Source organism: Protopterus annectens, chromosome 4.part1 (genome assembly GCF_019279795.1).
Source record: "Protopterus annectens isolate FY-2018-M chromosome 4.part1, PAN1.0, whole genome shotgun sequence".
Classification (NCBI taxonomy): domain Eukaryota; kingdom Metazoa; phylum Chordata; order Ceratodontiformes; family Protopteridae; genus Protopterus; species Protopterus annectens.
Genome location: NC_056734.1, coordinates 549,520,128 through 549,546,350, shown reverse-complemented (window position 1 = coordinate 549,546,350; position 26,223 = coordinate 549,520,128). Strand labels below are relative to the sequence as shown.

At 42.3% G+C, this 26,223-nt stretch overlaps 1 protein-coding gene across 4 annotated transcripts in view; it reads right to left on the bottom strand.

Moving 5' to 3' along the window:
• NCK1 (NCK adaptor protein 1) overlaps positions 1-26,223 on the bottom strand; it is a 1,905,596-nt gene that overhangs the window by 31,636 nt on the left and 1,847,737 nt on the right. The gene's annotated exons all lie outside the window — the stretch shown is intronic.

The window sequence follows — 26,223 nt, the reverse complement described above, 5'->3', positions numbered from 1 at the left end:
CTTGATTCTTATTCTCCTCATTCTAAATAATGACTTTCTCCATCTGTCAGCATCTGTGCTATACTGGTCATGTATTGCCTAAAGTCTGGAATTTCTCATCCTTTTCTCTGCCCAAGTATCTGTAGAAGCACTGTCCCAAACCTTGCCACATTCTCCTTCTTAATACATCTGTCATAGCTTCTTCTGGTGTCTTTCACTTCTGTACTCCTCAGTCCTTTCCACACATGCCTTGCAAAATATATTGGAAGAGAGGGAATCATGCCCTACACTGCCTCTGCTTTGGTGCATACGAGATCTACTTTCCCACTTCACCTTCACTCTCACATGAAGCTTCACCAAATTCCTCTCTCTAACCTTTTCTGCTACTGAATGCACACTAACTTCTCCTCCCCTCGTATTTCTCTATACCTAGTAACACTAGATGCTCCAGTCCTTCATCTCCTGCCTTCCCCAATATAATTATGAAAGACTTATTGGGTAAAATTTCAAACCTGATTACATCCTAAATTCATCAAATATAGGTAACACTCCTGACAATATACTCTTATTATCTGGTTAACAACATGTAACTCTCTGCAATGAGTTTGAAGATCTTCATCTTCCTATGACCCCCCAGTGCATACAAGGAACCCCTCACTTTCTAAGCCAACACCTCCAGAACTAGGAGGGACAACCCCAACCCTACCCTTGTACTCTTTTGTCAAATGTGATTTGACTTCTCCCATTAATTGCAACTGTCACCCTTGGTTCTTAATACACAAACCTGACACTTGTCCTAGCACCCTGAAATGAACTTCCTGACAAACCATATAGAAGACTTTCTGTATATCATGACTTTAATGCAAGCAGCAAAAGTGTTTTACCTCTTTTCTTTCTGCTCTCTCCATAATGCAAAAATATTGACATATAGCCACTTGTGGTCAGAGGATCATCTCTCCTTTATAAATCTCACCTGTGTTGAAGGTACTACCATCTGCTGGAAAAGCTTAACATCAGTGTTGCACAGTGAAACTGACATACAGTTTGCTCAGGATACCTCCTAAACTTAGGCAGCACCACCATTTTGGTATCGGACACAGATGGTGGGAGCTCCTCTCAATGCATTATTGCACTAACTATTTATCACTAAAGCACCTACGAATCCCAACCACAATTGTATATGAAAACTGATTGATAACATATTCAGGACCCCTGCCTTCCTCTCTTAGGTGTGCTTAATTTCCCCATGACCTCTCCCTTGCTTATAACTTTATTAATAACCTTCTTTATCCTGCCCCTCTATCTTGCCCATTTCACCCAGACAGATCCCTTCCCCAAACAAATCCCTACAAAATGTACCTGCCTAGTCATCTCCCATTTAATCACCTGATCTTCTATCTCTGTTCTTAACACCTGTAGTCAGGCTACTTACATTGTCCATGAAGGTTGTGAGCATTATCCCTGGTATGAATGTTAATGCTTGAAGTCATAGGACCTATGCTTCCTTGCGTTTAACTGAACTTTTAAACGTTTACTCTACAGGCTCTCAGCAATAAAGACTACTGACTGTTTTTGATGCAACTCTGGTTCTCGATTTGTATGATGAATAATCTCTGAACCACAATACAGAAGCAGCTTATTTACTCAATGAATTTCTGGTATACTGATTAAGGTCTTCACCTCATAGATACGAGTTACAGGGTTGCATTCTGACTTTGGGTTACTGGCTTGGATTGAAGTGATAGAGCAAAAAAGGAGAAAAAACTTGGTAAAATGTCACCAGTACATAGAAGCACAAAGTCAAACCGATCCATAGCAGGAAGCTTCATTGTAAACATAAGCACACAGACAGGAAAAACATGTCTGCTTATCGTGTTACAATAAAGCCTCCTGCTTTGGATCGGTTTGGCTTGGTGCTTCTGTTTATTGGATTAAAGTGACCCTTCAGGGCAGTGAGCCTAATCTTAATATATCTATGAACCTTACTCATTTTACATGGGCTAGCTAAACCATTTGACAACTGAAGCATAATCATTTATGCTGTATGAGAAGTTTGTATTTATAACTTGTCACCTTCTTAGCACACTTAATTTTTACTCATCTGTAGTATCTAGTAGAGTTTGAGTTTTGTGATTTGTTTAGGTTTAAGCACTTAAATTTGAATATGAACACCTCTAAGGACATATTTTTCTCTCCTCAGGGCCAAATACACTAGCAGAGTCACACAGGTGTCCCAGCTCTTTCTTGAGAAATCAGAGGGTTATGAGCTGTAGCTATCTCTGAATTATCTGACTTCATTAAGGAGTAAGGACAATACTTCCTCTCTCCTGACTTCTTGCTCTCAGCTACTATGCCCTCTTAACCCTTATGAGATGACAATTCTTCTTATTAAACACCTCCTTCCATCAGTTATGCATTAAAACATTCTACTTCAGACTCCCTGCTCTGTTCTAAATGCCTCTACTCTGACACAACTTTCATGTCCGATATCTAGATCAGGCACTGAGTTACTTTTCCTTCCATTTCTGCTACATATCAAAGCCTAGCTTCCACTGAAGATTTTCAGATCTAACCTTTCTCCTCCCAATTCTCATGGTTACAGGGTATATACTAATTTGGCAGCAGCTCCGGTCTCTGATGTGTACCGTACTGCTAGACTGCATACAATCCTACTTAAATAAAATCCCACTGAGAAGTCCTCTAAACCTTACATAATTTTATTTTCAGTTTATTGTACCCTGCACTGCTCTGCAAGCCTTAGAAACCTACTTGGAAAAATGTCTGTAAGTACCTTCAATGATTTGTGCCCTGGCTCACCTCCAGCTTGGAGTCCACAGTCACTTCTACAGGCACTATCCACCTGAACATCCAAATTCATCAGCTGGCCTGGCAAACTGCAAAGGCCACTTAGTTTCTGCCTTCGGTTACTACCTTCACTCTTATTAGATAACCACAGTCCCAGACATCACTCTTGCCCTGGAGCTCAGCAACGACAACTGAAGAGTCACACCGTTCTGATACAATAAATAAATGTATTCACCTTGTAGGATAAGTCAGCAGCTGGGCTTTGCAGGCCATCCACTTCCACTTCTGGGTCACACACACAATATTTTTTAGGGCTTTTAATTTTTTCCTCGGCTGCCTTTACTTGGGCAGGGATGTACCCTTCCGTTATTACTGTACGAGTCAGAGACACTATGCACTCATTTTAACAACATTACAGCTACACAGTCAAAAAGTAGAGTTAGGGCATTTTTTGGCAATCATAATTATAGCAAGGCATGACATTTGTGGCATACTATGCTATTTTTAAAATGAATTGTATGCAAAAAGATGTGCTAGACTTGTTTTTTCTTTTAAAATGCATATTTATTATGAATTATTATTATTAGTATGGGATGTCTTGTAAAAATGGCCTTTTTTCCGAATGCCTGGTTGGCTTCTATTTATCTGGGACATTGCGGGGAAAAAGTAAACAATACTGAGAAAGAAGCAGGAAAGCTGGATACAAGTAACTGCTCAGGATTATGAAGAAATAGGTTTATTAAAGCTTTAGGACACCTTGCAAAAAGTTATGTTTAATTATGTTTATTCAACATGTTGCCAAATGAATGAAAACATCTAGTCTAAAAAACTTGATATATAGTAATGTCTGTAAAAGAAATGAGTGCTGAGTGCCAAACAGTCCATGCTAGCAAGGAGACAGCAGGATTCATCAAAGGAGTATGAGAACAGCGAAAGTGACTACAGTACACAAACATCAGATCTAGTATAAGCTTAATTGCAGACAATACATGAACAGAAATGCATAATCACATGACAAAGATTCATTTGCTAACAAGAGCCTAAATGGTTTGAAACAATAGTTGTGTAAAATCTTACCATAACCATAGATGTCCTTCTCTTCCATGTTGCAGCATTCCTACTGTGGGATTTCCAGTCCTCAGGCAACCCAACGTTGGCTCCTATACAAAAGTTTAAGCCTGGCTGCCGTAGGTGCGTGGGACATCACACGTAAGGCCATAAACCATGGAGTACAAATGTGATGGTGGCACGCACATACCTCAGAAAGTACAGTTGTGTACACTTACCATAAATGTAGATGTTCGAGTGTATTCACTGTTGCAGTCATTACTTTTGGGTCATCTGCTGGCAGGTTGCCCTCAGTCGGCCTGAATAACGTCTTGGGTACTGCGTCGGTTGCTGTCTCTTCTTCCATGACGTCAGGGGTATAAAACATGCAGCCAACGCCATTTTAATAAGTTTTTCTTGCCCCAGATGTCAAGTGCCCCCCAAATGGGGAGCCAAAAAAAAATATATATATATATATATATATATATATATATATATATATATATATATATATGTGTGTGTGTAATTTAGAACACAACAAATATACCTCCAACTAAAAACAAATACACCAAAAAGGCTTTTGAGCATGGTAAATGTAAGAAGAGGTATAATAAGAGAGAAATAGGGGGCTGGCTGGCGGGCGGGTAACCAGGACTGCAACAGTGAATAGACTCGAACATCTACATTTATGGTAAGTGTACACAACTGTACTATGTTCTTCATGTTTCACTGTTGCAGTCATTACATTTGGGTAGAATCCCAAAGCTATGGTTGGGAGGATGGAATTATACAGCATTAGGAGTAGCTATATGGCCCTGCAGGACAGCAGTGGCAAAGCCTGATTTGGATTTAGAAAAGAGAGGTAAATGGCAATGTTTGGTGAACATATGAACTGAGCTCCAAGTAGCAGCTTCTAGAATGTCTCTGGTAGGAACCCCTCTGAGAAAAGCTGCAGAAGTAGATGCAGCCCTGGTAGAATAGGATCTGTTCCCCTTGGGGACAGGTTTACCATGGTGCATGTAGCAGAAACGAATACAATGGCTTATCAATTTTGAAATGGTCTGCTTTGAAATAGCCTTTACCTCTGCCCCTGCAGCAAATGCCACCAGTAATTGCTCAGATTTTCTTAGATATTTTGCCCTGTTTAAGTAGAATCTTAGTTGTCTGTGTACATCCAATGAATGCAGAATCCACTCCCCCTTGTTCTGTGGATTTGGGAAAAAAGTTGGCAGATGAATGGTCTGATTAAGAGCCACACTGGATACCACCTTAGGCATAAAGGATGGATTGGTTCTGAGGGCCACCCTGTTTGGATAAAAGATAATGAAAGGCTCCACGGCCATGAGAGCCGGTAGTTCTGAAATCCTTCCAGCTGAAGTGACTGCTAAAAGAAAAGCTGTCTTCCAAGAGAGAAATTTTATGTTTGCAGTAGCAGCTGGCTCAAAAGGAGGTAGAGTGAGTTTTTCCAAAACAAAATTGAGGTCCCATGCAGGAGTTGGTGCTCTCCTCGGAGGTCTTAAATTTTTGGCCCCTCTGAGGTACTGCTTTAGCAGAGGATGAGAAAAGAGGGGAGGCTCTGTGTTGTAATGAGCTGAAATGGCAGAGGCATGTATTTTTATGGAAGAAAAAGATAGGCCCTTGTGAAGCATCTCAGTCAAGTATTGCAGAATCTGAGGAATATTGGGCATTGCTTATTCCTTGTGCTTGGTCCCAGGCACAGAATCTTTTCCATTTATCAGCATAAGATTTTCTAGTACTAGGCCTTCTAGCCTCCAAAATGACATCCATCACAGGTTTACTGAGAGATGTGACTGGTGAAATTAGTTGATTAGCCATGCTGCAAGATTCAGACTTTGGAGCGGAGTGCGCAGAATTTGATAGTTCTTCTGAGACAGTAGATAAGGTGTCTGAGGCAGGTACCACGGAGGAAGGTGTGAGATATTGCGTAGGAGCGGGTGCCAGTGTTGGCGCGGCCAGTCTGGAGCAATCAGAATCATTTTCATTTTTTCCTGTCTGACTTTTAGTAAAACCTTGGAGAGCAGAGGCAGAGGGGGAAAGGCATAGACTGATAGGTTTTTCCAGCTGAAGGATACAGCATCCACTTTTCCAAGCTTTTTTTGTGATGAATTCTTGTGCAGAATTTGTCCAACTGATAGTTTTGGGGAGAGGCAAAAAGATCTATGTCTGGGCTCCCCCACCTTTGTGTCAACATGCTGAAGATTTGTGGATCCAGTTTCTATTTGTATGGGTCCATAAGATTTCTGCTTAGTTCGTCTGCCAGAGTATTTTGCTTTCCTGGCAGGAATTGAGCTTGTAGATGTATTTGGAACGTCAAGGCTGTGTTCCACAAAGCCATGGCTAGTCTGCAAAGGGGGTATGAGTGGGTATCCCCCTGCATGTTTATGTACCACATAACTGTGGTGTTGTCCGTCTTTATCAGTAGTTGTCCTGGATGAAGAAAGTCCTTGAAGGCTGTCAGAGCATTCTGTACAGCTAGCATTTCTTTCTGGTTGATATGCAGGTGCATTTGATTTGGGCTCCATTCGCCCTGAATGCATCTCCCTGCCAGATGCCCCCCCCCCCAAGCATAATCTGATGCGTCTGTAGTCAGGGTTTGGGTGGAATGAATGATAGTCCCTTGTTTTGGTGACAGGCCTCTTTCCACCATAGGAACTCCTGTTGCAGGCAAGGAATGATAGGAATCATTGTTTTCAGGCTGTGACAATGTTGACTCCATAAGCTTTTTAGGTACCATTGAAGTTTCCTCATATGCAGTCTTGCATATGGAATTAGTAGAATGCAGGAAGCCATGAACCCCAATGTCTGCAGAATTTGTCTTGCAGATAGCTGGGTTTTTGTGGCCACTTGTTTGAAGTATGTCATCAATTGAATTTATTTGTCTGGCATGAGGTAAGCCATCTGGACAGTTGTATTCAAGCTTGCACCCAGGAATGTAATTATTTGAGAGGGTACCAGTTGTGTTTTATTTTCGTTTCTGGTGTACCCTAGGCATGTTAAAAGCCTTTGTAAAAATGCCAAATGTTGTAGAAGAATACCCTTGTTTTCTGCCTGAATTAGACAATCGTCCAGATAAGGATAAATTTGAATGTTTCTTTGTCTGCAGAATGCAATTACTGGTGCCAGGCACTTTGTGAAGACCCTGGGCGCAGTAGATAAGCCAAAGGGCAGAGCAGAGAACTGGTAATGCAAACAGCCTGCTTTGAAGTGGAGGTATCTTCTGCAAGATTCCCTGATTGAGATATGCAGGTAAGCCTCTTAAGTCTAGAGTTACCAACCAGGCATCCTTGCCAAGCATAGGCAGTAACTGTTGTAGAGTCAGCATGTTGAATTTTGGAATGTAAAGTATTTAGAATGGATACGTCCAGAACTGGATGCCATGATTTGTCTTTTCTGGGTACCAGGAAAAATCTTGAATAAAAACCTTGTCCTTTTACCTTTTCTGGTGTTGAATAGCCCTCATATCCATGAGGGATATAACTTGTTTCTGGGCCCCTTCCCACTGATTAGGAGGCAGATCTGGCCATCTGTTTGGAATTGGCAACGTGTGGAAATGAAATCTGTATCCCTGGGATACTATATTTAAGACCCACTTGTCCTGGGTAATTAGATACCAGTTTTCTGCATGAAGTGCTAGTTTTCCCCCCAAAGGGGCTGCCAAATGATAAGTGCTTGGAAATGGCAGAGGAAAGTCATTGAGACTGTTTACCGTAGGGGGGGGGGGGGGGGCTTGCTACTTCCAGATTGGGAGGTGGAGGCACCCCATTGTTTTGTTCTGTAAGTTCCTTGTGACTGAAACCTGGAGCCTTTGGAGTGTCTGGGTTTGACATGAGCGGCTCTGTTGGGTACTGGAAAGGACCAATTCTTAGTAGGCCAGTGCCTACTGAACCTGGGTGGCAGCACTTGCAGGAAATCTTTTACAGTTTGCATGGATTTAGCTTTGTCTTCCATCTTTTTCAAAACTTCTTCTGCCTTATTACCAAATAGACTGTCCTGTTGTAAAGGAGCATCCAACAATTTTGCTTTAACATGATCAGGCAGATTTTGCTCCTTGAGCCAAGCATGCCTTCTTCTCACAGATCCTGTTACAGCGGCCCTGCAAGAGGCCGCCAAGGAATCAAAACCACATAGCAAAGTATGCTTTCCAACTTGTTCAGATGAATGCAATAAATCCTGTAACTCTTTATTTTCCAGTCAGAAATCAACATCATTTTCTGTTTCAGTAAGCCCATGACATGCTGCTGATATTTAAGCATATGAAATTGACAGTTTAAAGCCCTGATTGCCAGGGTTGCAGACGTGTAAACCTTCTTACTCCATCTATCCAGTGCCCTGGAGTCTCTATCAGAAGGGGTAGGATTTTTAGCAGTAGAAGCCTTAACACCTTTGGGACCTTGAGAAATTGTTTCAGGATCAGCAGTAGGGTTTTTAAAAAGAAACTTGTGGGAGTCAGGAACCCTGTAATATCTGTCTGGCTTACTAGGAGCAGGAGGCAGGGAATCAGGAGCCATGCTGGATTCTGAGAAAACATCATCAACAATGTCTAAAACAGGAGGTATAGCCAAAGGCCTATGCTGAGGAAGAAGAAAAAAATCCCTTCTGAAAAATCCTGACTCTCCCAATGAAAATGTTCCCTTAAGGTATGCAAAGTTTCTCCAAAAGAAAAATCCTCAGGAGGAGAAGCAGAAGGGATGGATTCTTCTGCATCAGAGTCCTCATAAGGTGGAATAGAAAATTCTTGATCAGAAGAGGAATCAGAAGAAATGGAAACCTGAGCTGAAGATTCATAATCAGTGCCTTGCCTAGGCCTCTTAGCAGGAGGGGGTTGGGAACCCCTGATCAAGGCAATTAAATCCTAAGCCATTTTGATCATTTGTTTTTTAGGCATAGGGGCCTGAGCACGTGGCCCATGAGTCGTTTTTTTAGACATAGAAGTTGGTTTTGGCCTTGTTTTTGATGATGGCGTTGGTTTAATACACAAATCTTTAGGCCTGAAAACACCCTCAGAAGCCGGTGCCTGCTCAGCGGCTCCAGACCCATCTAAGGGAGAGACATCCACGGGTTCAATACTTGAAGTGTCTCGTGGCATACCTGACTCTGAATGGGTCTCAGTAGAGGCCTGCGAATCAAAAGTAGCAGGCATCAGGGGTTGCGAAAGCAACTCGCTGAGTACCGTTGAACCGGCGACTGGCTTAGGAGAAGCTTTGTCATCGGATATGGACCTCGACGGTCTGTCTCTGTCTTTTTCTTTGCGATTTTTGTGAATTCTAGTAGTCGGACTGTTAACTGAAGACATTTCTGGATAGTTAAATCTTGAGCCAAAATATTTAGAAACAAAAATATACGGACGCTTAATAGTGCGTTGGTTAAATTTAGCACAAAACCGACAGCAAGGCACGTTGTGGTCAGGGCCCTAGGCAAGGAATACAGTACAAATGAAAATCCTTATGAGGTATTTGCTTCCCACAAGTAATACAATTATTAACTTTTACTGACATTGGTAAGGAGCAAGAAAAAGTTTCCCCAACGGGGTACTTAGCTTTAGGTTGAAGACTTCGGTTCTGAAACTCAAAAACGAAAATTTCAGGAGTCGGCCGACCGGCACTTGCGAACTGCTTCTGCGTCGGGCACCGCACAGCAAAAATGTCTGATTAAAATGGCGTTGGCTGCATGTTTTATACCCCTGACGACCTGACATCATGGAAGAAGAGACAGCAACCGACGCAGGACACAAGACTTTGTTATTCAGGCCGACTGAGGGCAACCTGCCAGCAGATTATCCAAATGTAATGACTGCAACAGTGAAACACAAACATCATTTTGAAACCCAGAGATGAGACTATAAGGCCAAGGAGAAGCAAAAGCAAATGTCCCTGCAGGGGACTGTAGGGAGGGGACGTACCAGAGAAGACAGAGGATACCAGGGGGGTTGGAGGGTGGGATGGAATACTGCAACTTGGAAGAGAAGGACATCTATGGTTATGGTAAGATTTTACACAAAACTATTCTATGTCCTTCTATTCCCATGGTGCAGTATTCATACTGTGGGAGAGTACTACATCTGAGAGGAATGTTGGGAGGTGGCAGCATTAGAGGATTCTATGAATCCCTGCAGGATTGCCCTGGCAAATCCTGCCCTGGCTCTAGAGACCTGGTCAAGCTTGTAGTGCTAAGCGAAAGTACGGACTGTAGACCAGGTGACTGCCTCCTTGGGGGAGGCTGTGTCTAGGCCTTTCATGAAGGCCTTTGAGGTAGCCATGCCTCTGGTAGAATGCGCTCGCACTCCTTGAGGCAATGGTTTGATGATGATGAAAGTAGCAAAAGATGATGGCTTTCCTGATTCAGGAGGAGACAGTTTGTTTGGAGACTGCCTTACACGAAGCCCTGGGATGGAAGGAAATGTACAGTTGGTCAGACTTTCTGAAGGACTTAGTTTTGTCCAAGTAGAATCTCAGTTGTCTATGTACATCCAGGGAATGGAGAATCCTCTCCGCAGAGTTAGTAGGGGAGCGGAAGAAAGTGGGTAGCTGAATAGACTGGTTTAAGGATAGTTCATTTACTACTTTGGGCATAAAGAAGGGGTTTGTGCATAGGGTCACCCTGTCATTGTGGAAGGTGGTGTAAGGAGGGCAAGCCATCAGGGCTTATAATTCAGACACTCTTCTAGCAGAGGCAATGGCCACTAATAGAATAGTTTTCCATGTGCACATTTGAAGAGATGCTGTGCTGGTGGGCTCAAAAGGGGATAGGGTAAGCTTGTCCAGCACAAAGTTGAGGTCCCAGGGAGGAGGGATGGGCTTTCTTGGTTGTCTGATGTGCAAGACTCCTCTCAAAAAAATGTTATGTCCAGTCTGGAAAGAAGAGGTGGCTGTAAAGGCAAGCATGCAGAAATGGCAGAAAGATGGACTTTGACAGAAGAGCAAGCTAGTCCCTACTTAATGAGTTCACAGGTATAGTTCAGAATCAGGGGAAGATCTGCCAGAAACAGGTCTTTGTCTCCAAGAGAACACCATTTCGAGAATCTCTGCCACTTAAGACAAATAGTTTTTTCTAATGTCTGGTTTCCTGGCCTCCCTCAGGATTGATAGCACGTCTTCTGAGTAGTGTTGTCTAAAAGGGATCAAAAGTTGATCACCCACAGAGTTAGGTGCAGTAAAGAAAGTTGTGGGTGAAGGAGGGATCCCTTTTGCTGCGTTAGTAGGTCTACCTTGTGGGGTAACTTGTGATGATTGCCCTTGGCTAGGGAAAACAGAAGGGGGAAACCAGTGTTGCCTTGGCCAATAGGGAGTCACCAGCAAGATTTTTGGTTGTTCCTTCTTGATTTTCAGGAGGACTCTCTGAATTAGAGGAAAGGGAGGGAAGGTGTATGAGAACATTCCCTGCCATGTAAAGCTAAAGGGCTCCACTCTCCAGGCTAGTAGTGAGCGAGTCCTGCTGCAAAATTTCTTTAGTTGTCTGTTCTGGGGGGAGACAAACAGATCCACTTGAGGTATGCCCCACTGGCGGACTGTGTGTAGAAAGGTATCCCTGTGCAACATCCATTCATGTTGAAGAGAGGAGGTTCTGCTGAGCAAGTCCGCTTGCTTGTTTTCCAGAGAGGGGGTGTATGAAACTTTCAGGAAGAGGCCATGTTTTGCTGCCATTTCCCAGACTTGCAGGGTTATCCGACATAACTGGTATGCCTTTGTCCCTCCTTGTATGTTTAGGTATCACATGACAGTAGTGTTGTTTGTCACAATGTGGAGTATCCCTGGTTGCAGCATGGGAAGAAAGACTTTTAAAGCTAGCAGGACAGCAGTCATTTCCTCGACATTGATGTGCTGCTTTTGCAGGGCAGGGGACCAGCACTGTTGTACCCCCTAGCCCTGCAGGGTTGGCTCCCCACCCTAGGTCTGATGCATCTGTGTGCATAGACTGAGTAGTGGGAGTGAGTGCAGAGGAATTCCCTGGTTGTTGGAAACCTGCTGAATCTACCACTTCAGCTCATTTTTTAGGCAGGGCAGAAGGGGGATGAATTTGTCTAGAGGCTGTCGCCTCTGGGACCAAACATTCTTTATGTACCAGTGGAATTTCCTCATGTGTAGCCTTGTTAATGGGAGCATGGGGATGGTGGCAGCCATGAGACCTACAGTTTGCAGAAAGTGTCTTGCAGTCAGGTGTGATTTTGTCAACAGGCCTAGAAAATGGGAGGAGAGGGACTGTACTTTGTCTGATGGGAGGAAGGATCTCATTAGATCTGTTTTGGTTCTGCACCCAAGGAAAACCTTGTCATGTTGTGGGAGGAGTGGATTTTTGAAGGTTGAGGGTGAAACCCAGTTTGTGCAGTACGGACATGGTGAATTGGAGATGGGTTAGAAGGGTGGACTCTGACTCTGCCAAAATGAGAATGTCGTCCAAGTAAGGGTAGATTTGTACTCCTTTGGTTCTACAATGGGCGATGGCTGGGGCTAAGCACTTGGTAAAAACTCTGGGTGCCGTAGACAAGCCAAAAGGCAAGGCAGTAAATTGAAAATGAGAAGAGGGCCCATTGAAACGTAGGAATTTCCTGTGGGAAGGTCTGACTGGGATGTGCAAGTATGTATCTTTTAGGTCTAGAGTGACCATGATGGCTTGAGAAGGGATGAGGGGTAAGAGAGTTTGAAGGGAGAGCATCTTGAATGAGGGGTTTACGTATAAGAGGTCCAAGATAGGTCTCCAGGGGCCATCCTTTTTTGGGACTAAGAAAAAGCGGAAGTAGAAGCCTAGTCCCTGCTGTCCTGAGGGAACTGGTTCTATGGTTCCTTGGGAGAGAAGTTCCTGCAGGATGGGAGGAAGTAGAGTGAGTTGTTTTTTGGGAGGGAAAGGTATCTTTTTTGGTGTAGGTTTTTCTTCCCAGGACAGAAAGTATCCTTTTTGGATGATGGAAAGAACCCACAGATCTGAAGTGATGGTTTTCCAGAAGGGAAGGCATAGGGTAAGGCGAGTGGAAAGGGGCACTTGAGCAAGGCAGTCACCTGGAGGAAGGTCCCCCTCTATCTGGAAAGGGCTGTTTGTTGGGGGATTGAGGTTGAGGAGGCCTAGGATAAGTTGTCTCCAAGGTCCCCTACATGGTCTGGCAGCAGACGGGTGAGAGGTGAAAGTGGCCCTGGGGACACCAGCAAGTGCTTAATGTCCTGCAGCTCCTTGCTTTTTTTCTTGCAAGTTTTTTTAAAAAGTTATGCAGCATTTTTCCCAAACAGAAGGTTGCTATCCAGAGGAGCATCCATGACTTTGACCTTAAAATCATCTGGCAGAGGCTGTAATCTGAGCCAGGAGCATCTTCACAAGGACAATTCAGTGGCAGCAGATCTGGCAGCTGCTTCTGCTGCATCATAACTGCAACGGATAGAGTGTCTGGCTACTTCTGTGGCCAGGAACAGTTTAGAGGTAATGTCTGATTTGGCTGGACAGTCATGGGTGGAAGCCAATAAAGTGGAGGCCTGAGATTACAGGTCTAGGGCATACTTCACCATGTGTGTATGGTAGTTTATAGCCCTGAAAGGTAAGATACAGGAGGTGCATACATTTTTCCCCATTCTGTCCATGGTTTTGCCATCTTTATCGGATGGCAGTAAAGAAGCAGAAGGCAATTTGCCTAAACTGACTGTCTGGGGATACTGCAATAACTGCTGGGTTGGCCGGGGGGGGGGTTACTAATCATCAGGAACTTTGTAAAACCTTTCTGGCCTTTTAGGGGCAGGAGGTTGAGAGTCTGTGTTCTTGGAAACAGAATTGAAGGTATACAAGAAGGCTGGGAGCACTGGAAGGGATGGCTGAAGGTGAGGGAGAGTGAAGCTGTAGAAGCTCAAAGTATCTCTTCTGGGTTTCAGAAACTAAGGAAGTATCCCACTTGAAATACTCTTTCATTTTTGAAATAGTCTCCCCAAATGAAATACCCTCAGGTGGGGAGTCCCCTTCAAGAGAGTCCTCGTCAGGGGAGTAATAGACTATGGGAGAGACAACCTGAGAGACATAGGAGACAGATTCCTCAGAGGAGGAGTAAGACTGGTCTGGGTCATCTTGAATAACTGCTTACCGAGTAGTAGTTAAAAAAACAAGGAGGAAGCAGAGGTCGGCCTAAGGCTCAGCACAGGAATGCTGGTGGGAGTAGGGCCTTGTAGGTTTAAGAGCCATAAAGGCCTGCATCAAAGAAGAAGTGAAGGATTCCCAGTCTGGGCGCTGCTTGAGGAGTCAGGCTCAAGTGTTTTGTCTTTTGTTTCTTTTTTGTAGACCTGGGCATCCAGGTAGTAGGGAAACAGAGGCCTGTGCTTGAGTAGGAGAAGTCTCGGTTGGCCGGTCAAGCAATGGTGCCCTCCCCCCCCCGACATAGGTTATGGCCGACGTCTGTACCAACTTCTCTGACATGCTCTCTGTGGCTACTGACACAGCCTCTTCCAGAGGAACTGTTGGAACCAGAGTAATCGGGTGTTTCTCATCCCCTAGAAAGGCAGTCGGCGGAACATCTGAAGGTGGAGCGGCATCTGGAGAAGGCTTGCAAACCTTAGCCTTCTTCCTAGGTTGTTCGGGTTGGGCGGCCAACTCTGGATCCATCCTAAGCGTGAGGCGTTTAAACCTTTGACTTTTTAAATACAGATTTAACGTGGCCAGATGGCTGTGTAAGGTCTTGGGTACGAAGGACTGACAAATAGAGCAGGCCTTATGGTCATGCTCTCTACCTAGGCAAAAAAGAGAGACAGTGGTCATGTGAGTCTGTGTGGAATCTGGAGCCCACAACTACATTTACTCTTTTTCTCTGACATCGGCTAATAGAAAAACACAACAGCAACCAAGCTAAAGCTCAAGTAAGAGTGAAAAGGCAACCTGCAATGGGGTACTTATCTTTTTGAAGTCTTTGGGCATAGGAGCGAAGGCAGGTCGAAGCTATCGTCTGCAGCTCAAAAGTTCTGGGGTCTGTGTGTGCCGCCACGTTTATACTCCATGGTTTATGGCCCTATGTGTGATGTCTCATACACCTATGGCAGCCAGGCTTAAGCTTTTGTACAGGAGCTGATGTTGGGTCGCCTGAGGGCTGGAAATCCCACAGTATGAATACTGCAACATGGGGATCGAAGGACATCACTCCAAACTAAAGGCCCATTAGTTTGAATTTAAAATTAGGGAGGATTATGACATTACTTTTGAAATGAAAGGACTAGAAGAGATAAGGTTTCCCAGTCTGAAGTCTAAACTTTACAGTAATACAATACATTTGGGAAAAAATCTCATTAAAACATCAGACAGGAGAAAGGATCTTCTCAGACATTATTAAAGATATTTCTTCAGTCTCCTGTGCAAAGCCAATACGCAAAAATACAAGACTGTTTTTGGGTGCAACCCTGACACGTGGCCAAAGTGGCTGAGTATCAGGCAGTAGGACACAGAAAATTGAGTACACACCGAACAAAACACAGATTTGCTTGGTAGTTCAGGAAGTTGATTGTCTTTTAATGTCTTTAAAGTTGTAGTGTAGAAGGTCTGAAAGAAAAAAAAAACCTCTTCACAGAATACACAAGTCCAACAACACATGCTGAACAGATTAAAAAATTGATGATACTTGAAGTGTCCAAGCTAGACAGAGAAAATGGGTAGCACATCTTCAGTGCAAAGACATGTAACTTCAATAACTGAAGCTAAAGTTTCGTATTTACAGGGGTCCAATGACCTTACTTATTCTAACTCTGAAGTCATGGTACTTTTTCCTTTTTGAGGCTCTCTCTCTTTGAAGTTAAAATCATTGTGTGATACATGGTAGAAAAATTGGATGGAAAATGTGATGTCTACTTTTTTTCATTCTTCGTACAGACTTGAACACATTTGTAAACTATACTTAAGACTTTCATAATCTGTTGCAGATTCTACACTGTGCCTTACCAGTTACAGAAGACCTATTTCCGCTCTTTTATATAATATGCAGGGAAATATACACAAAACTTGGAACCTTACACTCACTCCTCTCACCCTCTCAGCCCAAGAAATCTGAACAAAGCCAGAAATAATGGGGGGACAAAGGCCCAAAAATTGGTATAGATTAGTTTTGCATTATTATGTATTTTATGAAGGATAAGAAGTCTGAAACTCAAATGTCTGTCATTATTTAGTATTATTAGTGACTTCAATCCTCAATGATTTGCCAGAAAACCATAAACTTTATAAGGAACAAACCAAAAATGTGAGGCAAAAATCTGGACATTCTGCGAGAATCTGGACAGTTGAGAGGTATGCTTAGACTACTGAAAATGCATTAATGGTAAGAGATGTCTCAGGAAGCAATTAACTGTATGTAACCACAAGGGAAATCATAAAAGATGTGGACTCAGAATCTCTTAGTTAAGATTGTAAAAGGACCAGGGGACGGCATAACAGTAACATCTGAAATCCTTTTATTCTGACTGCTGTATTTACTACATGCGAGAAAAAAATTATGTAATTACCTCTGGTTAGTGGGGGAAAGGTAATAAGCAAAAACATTTACATTGTGCTGAAAGAGGGTAAAAAGTCCGGCTGAGATCTTGCTGTGGAACACATCTATGTGAACTACATTCTGCACCTGCTTGTAACTTAGCAGTTAGCCTTTAATATTCCTCGAGTTAGCCAGAATACTTAAAAGAAGCAGACTGATAAATATTCTGGCTATCTGTGCCATTAATTACTGATCTGTTCTTTGTACAAATGTATTTACCTGTACATATTTAGTTTGAATTGAAACCAACTTCTTTGTTTTCTCAGTAAAGTTGTTTATTCACTTTTAAGATCTTATGACTGAGTGATTGTTTATGTATTTATTATTTGAGAACAGAGGATTATTTAACACTGTAGGTTGTCAAACTGCTGATGTATGACTTTAAATGGTTAGACTGCTCTGTACATTACAATTTATATTTATTACTGCTACTACATAGCTACTGATCTACAGTGGCAGGGTAGTTGGTGCATCTCTTGACCAATAATCTACTAAACTGCAGCAATAGTGGTACTACCTTGTCAGGATGAAAGCTGTGGGAATCTTAAAAATTCTAGTAGCTTTCTCTGGGAATGGTGTGTGTATAACAATTTGGTTGCATACTAAATTATGGTAGGTAAGGGACACAAAGGACACAAACATCCACAGAGAGAGGAGTGAGAGGGGAGCAAGTGTTAGGCCAAAGAATCAGCTCAGTAATGGTCAGTATGTAGTCCTAGTCCGGGGAAAGATGTTGGATGCTCATACCCGGCAATAGGAGGAGCAGCAACACATATTCCCGCCATGCTTTTGAAGCCAGGCTGTGTTTAGTGAGTTGGTGAGTGAATTCAATTTGTGTGCACAGCTTTTCTACTTTAACCTGTTGGAGAACAGTGGTCGGACTTAAAGACATTTCTTCTCTGGTAGCTATCACACCCTTTGAGGGTAGTGAAACAGATTCAAGTACCACAGCCCCTTGTCCCCCAAATATTTGGTGAAACAACTGCTTGGCAGTAGTAGGATTAAATCCCTACGACTGCCAGCCTGATCACATTTGGAGGCAGTGGTGTGGATATTGGAATTAAAATTTTTAGACTATAATGCAGCTTTGCCAACAAAGCTGTGTACCTTCACAGTCACAAGGCAGATATATGGAGGTTTAGTTTTGCACAGGATTTTTTTTTAAACAGGTCAGGAAAACAAGCAAAAATGACCACCTCTGACAACTGTGCTAAAATGACAGTGTCACAGCTGACCATGGAGTGTAAAGCTAAAGGAATCCTGCATGCCCAAATGTCTAAGGAAGACATGGCTCTAGCTGTATGTGTAGTTGAAGTGTAGACCACTAACCCTGGAAACAGTCTAGGTAGTGTCGTGGGTGTGTAGGAAGCAGACACCCAATTCAATCCATACCCAGGGGACTTCAAACCCAACTAAAATTAGAGAGACTGTCAATCAATGGAGATGAAATGTCTGGAACTTGGAGCACCTGAGAGAATGCAGCAACTGGAGGCAGATAAGAATGAAGCAGCACCATTCATTAAGAGCAAGAGGTGATTATCCTTCACAAGGGGTATGTGAATCATAAGTAGGAAATACAGACCCTAGAAGCCCAGGTCAGTACAAAAGTGTTTCCACAGTACAGGGAGGTGGATGACTGACTGTTTTATTCAGGCCTTTAAAAAGGTGTGTAGTCAACATCACACTGACTAAGGGCAGTGAGTAAGGTTTTTAATTTCTTTTCTCACAAGTAAAGTCATCAATGCAGTTTCCAAAATTAATGATGATGACCACTGTTTAAATCATTCTAAAGTGAAAGAATGTTTAATTTCTTGTTTTAAACAGATCACTGAAGTGTAAAGAAAGAAATTCTAAGAACACACAAGAAAAGAGAGATGAGTGCATCTGCACTTATTTCATGTGGGGGACGGGTTGGGATAAGTGGATGCAAGGTTCCCACAATTTGAAATGGTTACAGATCTTTTGGTGAAGGAACAGGCCTTCAGTACTCTGCGTGAGAAAATGAAAATCTGCCCAACAAACTGGAAAAAAGATACTACTGAAGAGATGGAGAGGGCTGCAACTGCACAGGAAGGGGGTACACAACAATGTACATGGATGGAAGGGATGACTTTTAGAATGCAAAGGTTAAACGAACTGCAATCAAAAGGGAATGTACAGTTTAAATGTCCATGGTAGTAGAACAGGGCACAATGGTCTCGAGAAGCAGCAAGCAGGACAATCACTATGACAGTGGTGAGGTATCTAGAGAAAACTAAACTATCATGAGTTTGTCTCTTATTCTGATGGAAGGGAAAGAGTCTACTATCAAGAGTAACACAGCCTTAGAGATATCTATTGTTACAGCTCGCTGTGGTCGAAAAGGAGCAATACTTGCCTGGGCAGTCCACTCCAATTAGGGGACTGAGAATGACACCTTTTAAAGGTACCATTGGTCAGAGTTTATCTGTACTGGGAAAGGGCTAAGGGAGCAAGTAAGAGGTTGTGTCTGAGGATAACCCTTCAGATATCTTATTAGGTTAAGGCTTTGACAATGCAGTTACATGTAGCCAGGCAAACACATGGGGATTGTAATTGGAAGCCCCACCCAGGGCCCATACCTTCAACTGAGGCTGATGATGAGACCACTTCAGAGGAGCAGTGGGCCCCAAACTAAGCCATAGCTATTGAAACGTAATGGGTTTCCTGTGGTAAGGGTTACTTCACGGGAAGAGGAAGACTGGTAGAGACAACTTGTACTTGAGATACCACTGGCAAAAGTTATAACTTGATTAAAACCATATGAGCAGCAGCCAATCCAAAGGGCACACAGGCAAAATAGTAATGACAGCCCGCTAATTTCAAATATGGGAAAGCATCTATTATCCCTAACCATTGGGGATACAAAAACAGAGTGGCCACAGTGGTGCAGCAGTTAGGGTTGTCACCTCACAGCAAGAGGTTCCCCCGTTCAATTCTCGGCTGGAGCGCCTTCTGTGTGGAGTCTGCATGTCCTCCCCGCGGTCGAGTGACAGTAAAGACATGCAGGTAGGTGCGAGCATGAATGGGCGTGCCTTCTTTGAAGGTTGGGCGTCGGGCTGGCAACTCAACACCACTAAATCCACTGCTAATCATGTGTGGACCACAGTTCCACTGTGGCGACGACCCCTAACCGGGAAAAGCCGAAAGTCTTTTTATAGGGATACAAAAAACAGCAGTGTGAAGATGTGAAACTCAAGTGCAAACTGCAACATGCAGAATATTAAGCTTTTGTTCTTTCTACTTTTAAAATTATAAATATCTGTGTAACACTATCAATCAATTGTAGCAAACCATATCTCAGGAATCAGACTGGTATTAGTGCTTCTGTTTTGCTCCTAGGAGAGGACGACAATGGTCTTTTCTAGGAAGGCTAATGCCTTATCATTGGAAAACCTGAAAACATCTTAGCAGCCAACTTCTATTTAATGCTACTGTTTTGCTCCTGGTAAAAGAAGTAGCAAAGGGGCAGTCATTCCTGTCTCCCACTGGGCAGTGTGGATGGAACTTCACTGACTGGTTTAATTCTGAACTACTGTGCAATCTAGTTCTACTGCACTTAACTGCCCTATGTATGGTCCAACATCTACCAACTGAAGCCTACAAAACAATACATTTGGAAGTAAATAGTTAGGGAAGAAATAGCCAGGGAATTGTTATGGTTAGGCTTGTACAGGCCCTAGGGCCGATAGCCTAGTACCAACCTATGAACAAGATCACTGATCATCAAAGAGCTGATCACCTGCTTTTTTAAGAACTGGTTTGAGATTAGTACTACTGTTTTGCTTCTGGTGAGAGAAAGAGCAAATTAACATTGATTCCTAGCTGACTGCAACTGCATCAAGACCAGTACTGGAAGTAGCCAGGAAATAGTCGACAGGCGAATCACAACTATTTATCATTCATGGAAAACCTTTTCCTGTCTTTTCACAAAGTATTACTAGATTAGTTACCATCTAACTAACTTCAGAGTATCACCCTAAATAGGTCTATAACACTTCATCGAAATGTACTTACCTCGCACGGCTGTTCATTGAACTATCACCACCAAATGGCCTTTCATCAAATGATCACATTAGCAAATGTTTTTCTCACAGTAAAAAATCACTTGGCCATCATACTTACCTACACACATGCCACAGTACACCAAACCTGCCAAAGTGGGAGGCTATGCCCCCCACACCCTCCCTAATTATATATACCAACTCCAAAATCGCACTACAGAGGAGGAAAAGGGTAAATTTCTGTATGTTGGTCAAGTGACTTCCTTCCCTGGGAAAATGTTTGCTGATGTGAACGTTTGATGAAGGGTGGTTAGATGAATAGCATTTTGAGGTAAGTAAACTTCAATGAAGTGATACACACCACTCTAAATATATCATCCATAAATCTTCAGGGTCTTCTATATTAGTCACCCCTCCAACCACCGAGTAGTACAACCGGCCATTTTTATTTACTCTCTGGCAACATGGCTCAACAGTTTGCTCTACCCAATGAGTGACCACTCTCTCACTTGATCAGCATGTTTCTACCATAGCCAGGAAATACTATTGGCCTTATTAACTTTCAGGAGAATATCTTCAATATCCAAAGATATCTCCTTACCACAGTACCGTTTCCTTAGCAAATGCAAAGGCCCAAATAATTTTTGATAAAAAATGAAAGACCTTAAGTCTTTCAAGTATACAAGTAGACTAGCACAAATCTTTTTATACTCAGTAGCATATCGGCTGCTGCCAGGTAACCTGTGTCTTGCTTTTCAAGCCATGAATAACCCAAATCTATTTGACCTTCTTTTTCTTCCCCCAACCAGTGGCTCTATACACACATGTACTAAATCTACACAAAGAAGTACATGAGACTCTGGATTAAGATATCACTACAGATTAAGCAAAGTACTACTTTGTCTGCCTTTAAGGCTAGTCTTGATGATTGCATGGGCAGACAAATTTACACCACAGTGATCATATGGCCATGTTTGAATTGTGAGATGGGCAATACTGAGTACTTGTAAATGCTGGGAAGAATTTTTAAGTGCGTCACCTTAAAGGTGTATATGGCTAGGCCTCTTATTGTCCCTGTGATTGATTGCCGAGCACTGCCCCTACGTTACACTAGGGCTCTCTATTGAAATTTTAGCACCAGAGTGCTGACAAGCCAAAAAGAGAGAGAGACCAAACACACAGGAGAAGAGCGAATCTCAAAAATTGTTCTTCTCTTCTAAACTTCGTTTTGTGGAAAGGTTAAGCCTCCCCTTGCACCACCCATATGAAAGAACCCCCCACCTCATCTCCTGAACTTATATATACTAAATCTGAGATTGCCATACCTCAGAGAAAACTAAAACAAAGAGTAAAAAGGACACACAGATAACCAACTGGTTAAAAAACACAAAAAAGAAAAACCTAGCAAAGCTAGACTTCTAACTGTGTGATATCTTAAACCTCTTGCATCAGAGGCCTCATGGGATATATGCAAATCACCCTTTAAGGATATCAGGTGTTTCAGCTAAATGACAATTATGAATGTCCATGACTTTTTCTTTTATTTTTAAGACTATTTATGGACAATTTCAGGCAATTAAAGCCAAACCCTCTAGCTGTGGACATGCATGTTTCTGTCTTCTTATGATATCATTAGCACAGCATAAGATGAATGTTTGACCTCTGATAACATTAAAGGGTGATTTGCATATATCCCATGAGGCCTCTGATGCAAGAAGTTTAAGGTATCAAACAGTTAGAAGTCTAGCTTTGCTAGATTTTTCTTTTTGTGTTTTTCAACCAGTTGGTTATCTGTGTGACTTTTTTGCTCTTTGTTTTAGTTTGTTAGTTGAGATATTTTGTAGATACCCTAATGGTTATGGATATCAGCTTGGTATGACAACCCTGTGTTTCCAAAGGTCAAACATTCCTCTTATGCTGTGCTGATGTAGTCATAAGAAGGCAGAAATATGCATGTCCACAGCTACAGGGTTTGGCTTTAATGGCCTGAAATTCTCCATAAATAGACTTAAAAATGAAAGTATAAGAAAATGTCATGGACATTCAGAATTGCCATTTAGCTGAAACACCTGATATCCATAAAGAATGATTTGCATATATCCCATGAGGCCTCTGATGCAAGAGGTTTAAGGTATCAAACAGTTAGAAGTCGAGCTTTGCTAGATTTTTCTTTTTATACCTCAGAGAAAAGGAAATATTCTGAGAAACACCATCTCTGACTTTGTATATGTAAGCCTGTTCTTTTGGCCATTCAGCCTAAAGGTCCAGACAATGGTTACCTGCTAAACAGGTCCTGTAGATGGTGCACTGTTAGAATCCCTTGAAACATGGATTTTGACAGGATATGTAGTCTGTATCCTTGTGAGACCACTTACAGAACTCACTTAAACAAAGTTATTTCTTTCCATAGTTTGGCTGCAAACAACATCAACCAGCCACTTTATCTTTCTTTCTTCTCCTTTTTTCTTTTTTGCAGTAAGGACTGTGGAGATGGAGTTTTAAAGGTCTAGGTGGGGTTATGGGGAGAGGAGGAGGCAAACATAGCTGTTCTTTATCATGGCCTTGGCCAAGAGGGCCCCAGGCTTCCCTTTTAGACCTCCTTGATATTTTCTCCTGCCAAACCTTCTTATGCTTTTCTGTGCTTCCTCTACAAAGGTGACAGTAGTTCTAACAACTCTTAGGTAGGTAGGTTATGTAATATCTTGAAATTGGGGGATAAAACAAATGTTTAACCGAATGCTAGATCATCCTCTTTCCCTCCAGTTTTTTAAAAATGTCTTAAGCAGGGAGTCCAAAGAGCAAACCCTTATCTGAGGGGGTGGAACAGGCATTAAGGAGTTGCACACTAACATCCTCTGGCAGTGGCTGCATCCTCAGTCAGGCACATAGCCGGCCTTAAGCATAGGCCAACTAGGCGGCCGCCTAGGGCGCCACTCTAGCAGGGGTGCTTTTCCAGTATTTGTTTGGTGTAGGCAGACCAGGATGGGGGCACCGGGTGGTGTGGTGGGTGGAGTCATGGAGCCCTTTTTCCTAGGGCACTCCCGGTCAGGCATGTCCTATAGTTATTAATCCCATGACAGCAGCTTTGGATGCTGCAGCTACTGTAGTACAGCAACTTTCAATGCTTATCTATCTGAGCAGTCATTTGCATTAACTTTAAACATTTTGTCTTAAGCATACCACAAGAGATTTCCCCTGCTTTTGCTCAGATTTGATTAAGGAGTTTAACCTGAAACCCAGTTCAGTGGGTTTGGTAGTTGAAAGCTCTGAAGGCCAGAGTTGTTGCTGTAAAGACTTCTTCCCAAATTGGTCCAAAATCCTACCTTTTCAGTCAGTGAGAGGTATTCTAGAGAATGGAACCAGTTTAGACCCTTTCTTAGCATCCAAGGACACCAACATTCAATCTGAAATGGGGTTTGTGTAAAGATATTTCCAAGATTTCTGGATGCTGGAGAATGTGTCAAGCTTACAAGATGCTTGTGTGTGTGTGTGTGTGGGGGGGGGGGTGCGGGAGACCTCTAGCTCCACAGATGCTATTATGAAAGTATTCTGTACAGCCCTTACAAATGCAGGAATAGTCAGAGGCTTTGAATATCCAAAGCCAGATGGTGAATGGGTGTCTAAATTCCTTTTTGGACTCCTTTTAAAAATTAAACTCCATACCAGACAAAATATCATCAAATGAGATGTGTTTTGGGGTGTCACAGCTGTTAAAATAAAAATAAAATGGCAACGATAGAACCAACAAAACCCAAAGGAATTCCCCTCCTTTCCGAAACAGCGTTCCTTTTTGTTTTGTTGGTATCCCAGCCGTTGACATTTATGAATCCAAATATGATATTACTATGGACTGATTTCCTATGTGAATGAAATTGTGAGTTCAACCCCTTTTTGGAACGCTTTCAGAATAAAATCCGATTACCTTATATAAGAATATGCGGAGGATTTTGAAGATCTCCATCTACTGGTTTTACCTCTGGGTTTGGCTGTGAAAAAGGAGGCAGTTAAGAGACTATGAACTTAAGTTTGTATCTGAGTCAGAGATTGCAAATGCTGTAGATATGAAGTATTCTTACAAGGCCTTTTTACAATGTCAATTAGCTGCATCTTTAGTCACCGCAGTAGTGGTGCTGTGGTAGCGTTGACGCTTCACAGCAAGACGTTGTCCCGTTCGATTCTCAGCTACAGCATCTTCTGTGTGGAGGCATGCATGAATGAGCATGCCTTCGTTGAAGGTTGTGCGTCAGGGCTGGTAACTCGGCACGTAAAAATCCACTACCAAACATTAGCGGACCAGAGTTCCGCTGTTGCGACCCCTAACCGGGATAAGCCGAAAGACACAACTTAGCTGCATCTTTAAAATAAAAACAAACAAGACCACTGTAAAATATTGTCTTTTGGTCTTAAATATAAAAACTTCACCTGCCTACCTGTAGAAAAATTCAGACTGCCACAGCCACACTTGTACCTCTCAACTGTACAGATTTTTGCAGAATGCCCACATTTGTGCCTTATATACTTTGTTCATTTTTCATAAAATTGTTTTCTGACAAATCATTACAGAATGAAGTAAAAAAATAATGATGGATGTTTGAGTTTCAGACTTCATACCCTTCAGAAAATTCATGCTAATGCAAAACCTACTATTCTATTAACTGTAAGTTTGTAAGACAATTATTAAAAAAAAAATGTTCATATTTTTGGTCCTTTTCCCCCATTATTTATGGCTTTGTCCAGATTTCTTGCTCTAAAAGGTTGAGAGGTATGCCACATTTAGTCACCAAAGTTGTTGTAATAAAGGGAAAAGGCAGGGCCTAAGGCCAAAACATAGAGGAGAAAATGTCAGTAAAACCAGACAAAAGTGTAAAAAATCACCCACAGAAGTAGGCAAAGTTAAGTAGAAAAAGTGGGACTACTTGAGAACGTAACAGGAAAAGCCAAATATGAACCACCACCTGAAAATGCAGATTGCAACAAAGGTCCAATTCTGCTTACAACATTTTCAAGCAGGGGAAAAAAAAGACAGAGGAAAAAGAGGGAGCGGTGTACTGTGGGTTATTGGAGGACTCAGCAGCTCAACAGAGTTGTACCTGTTGAGCAGAGATGATGCTTTGGCACCAGTCCTACTAGTTTTACTGCATATGGACCTCTAACTTATCAGTTGTTTGTTTTTTTACTTCTAAATGCAAATGTGTTGACAAACTTTACAGTCATTAACAACAGCATGGCCACTATGGTAGTAAGAGACAGAGGATGCAGTGAAGGAAAAATAAGTAAAGCAGAAGAATGCAGATTGAAAATAATTTCATGCTGTAAATGTACAAAGCTTAAAACTTAGGTAACATTCATTTAAGGTAACATGGTGTCAAACATAGGCGATATGAAAATAACTCAAGGTGAGAAAGGTGGGAACGGGGAGTAAATATTATTACTATTTCATACATTAGATTATGCTTCTGCTATTCTCAATTTTACTTGCAACGAGCTAGCTGTGACTAAAATGGCTCCTTTGTGGATCAGTCCACTACCCTGGTTGACAAACAATAAATAAATATTGACTCTTTTCATTTACTATTCTCCCTTTAATGTTATGTCAATTACCTTGCGCTTTGCTCTGTCTGACTTTGGCACTGAAAGTTCTGAAGAACCCACTGCTCAGTTAACATATTGCTAAAATAAACACGGATCTGTTTAAATAAAACGCTCACTGTGGTTCTAATTAATGCCAAATAACGTCCCTACAGATTTAGATATTCCAGCCCCTACAGTACATAGATATATAATCAAAAGGCTATTATAACTCAATGCAGCACTACAGTCAATCTTCATTTCACTTAGTACTTGACAAACTCCAAAAGGATTTACTGCAGAGAC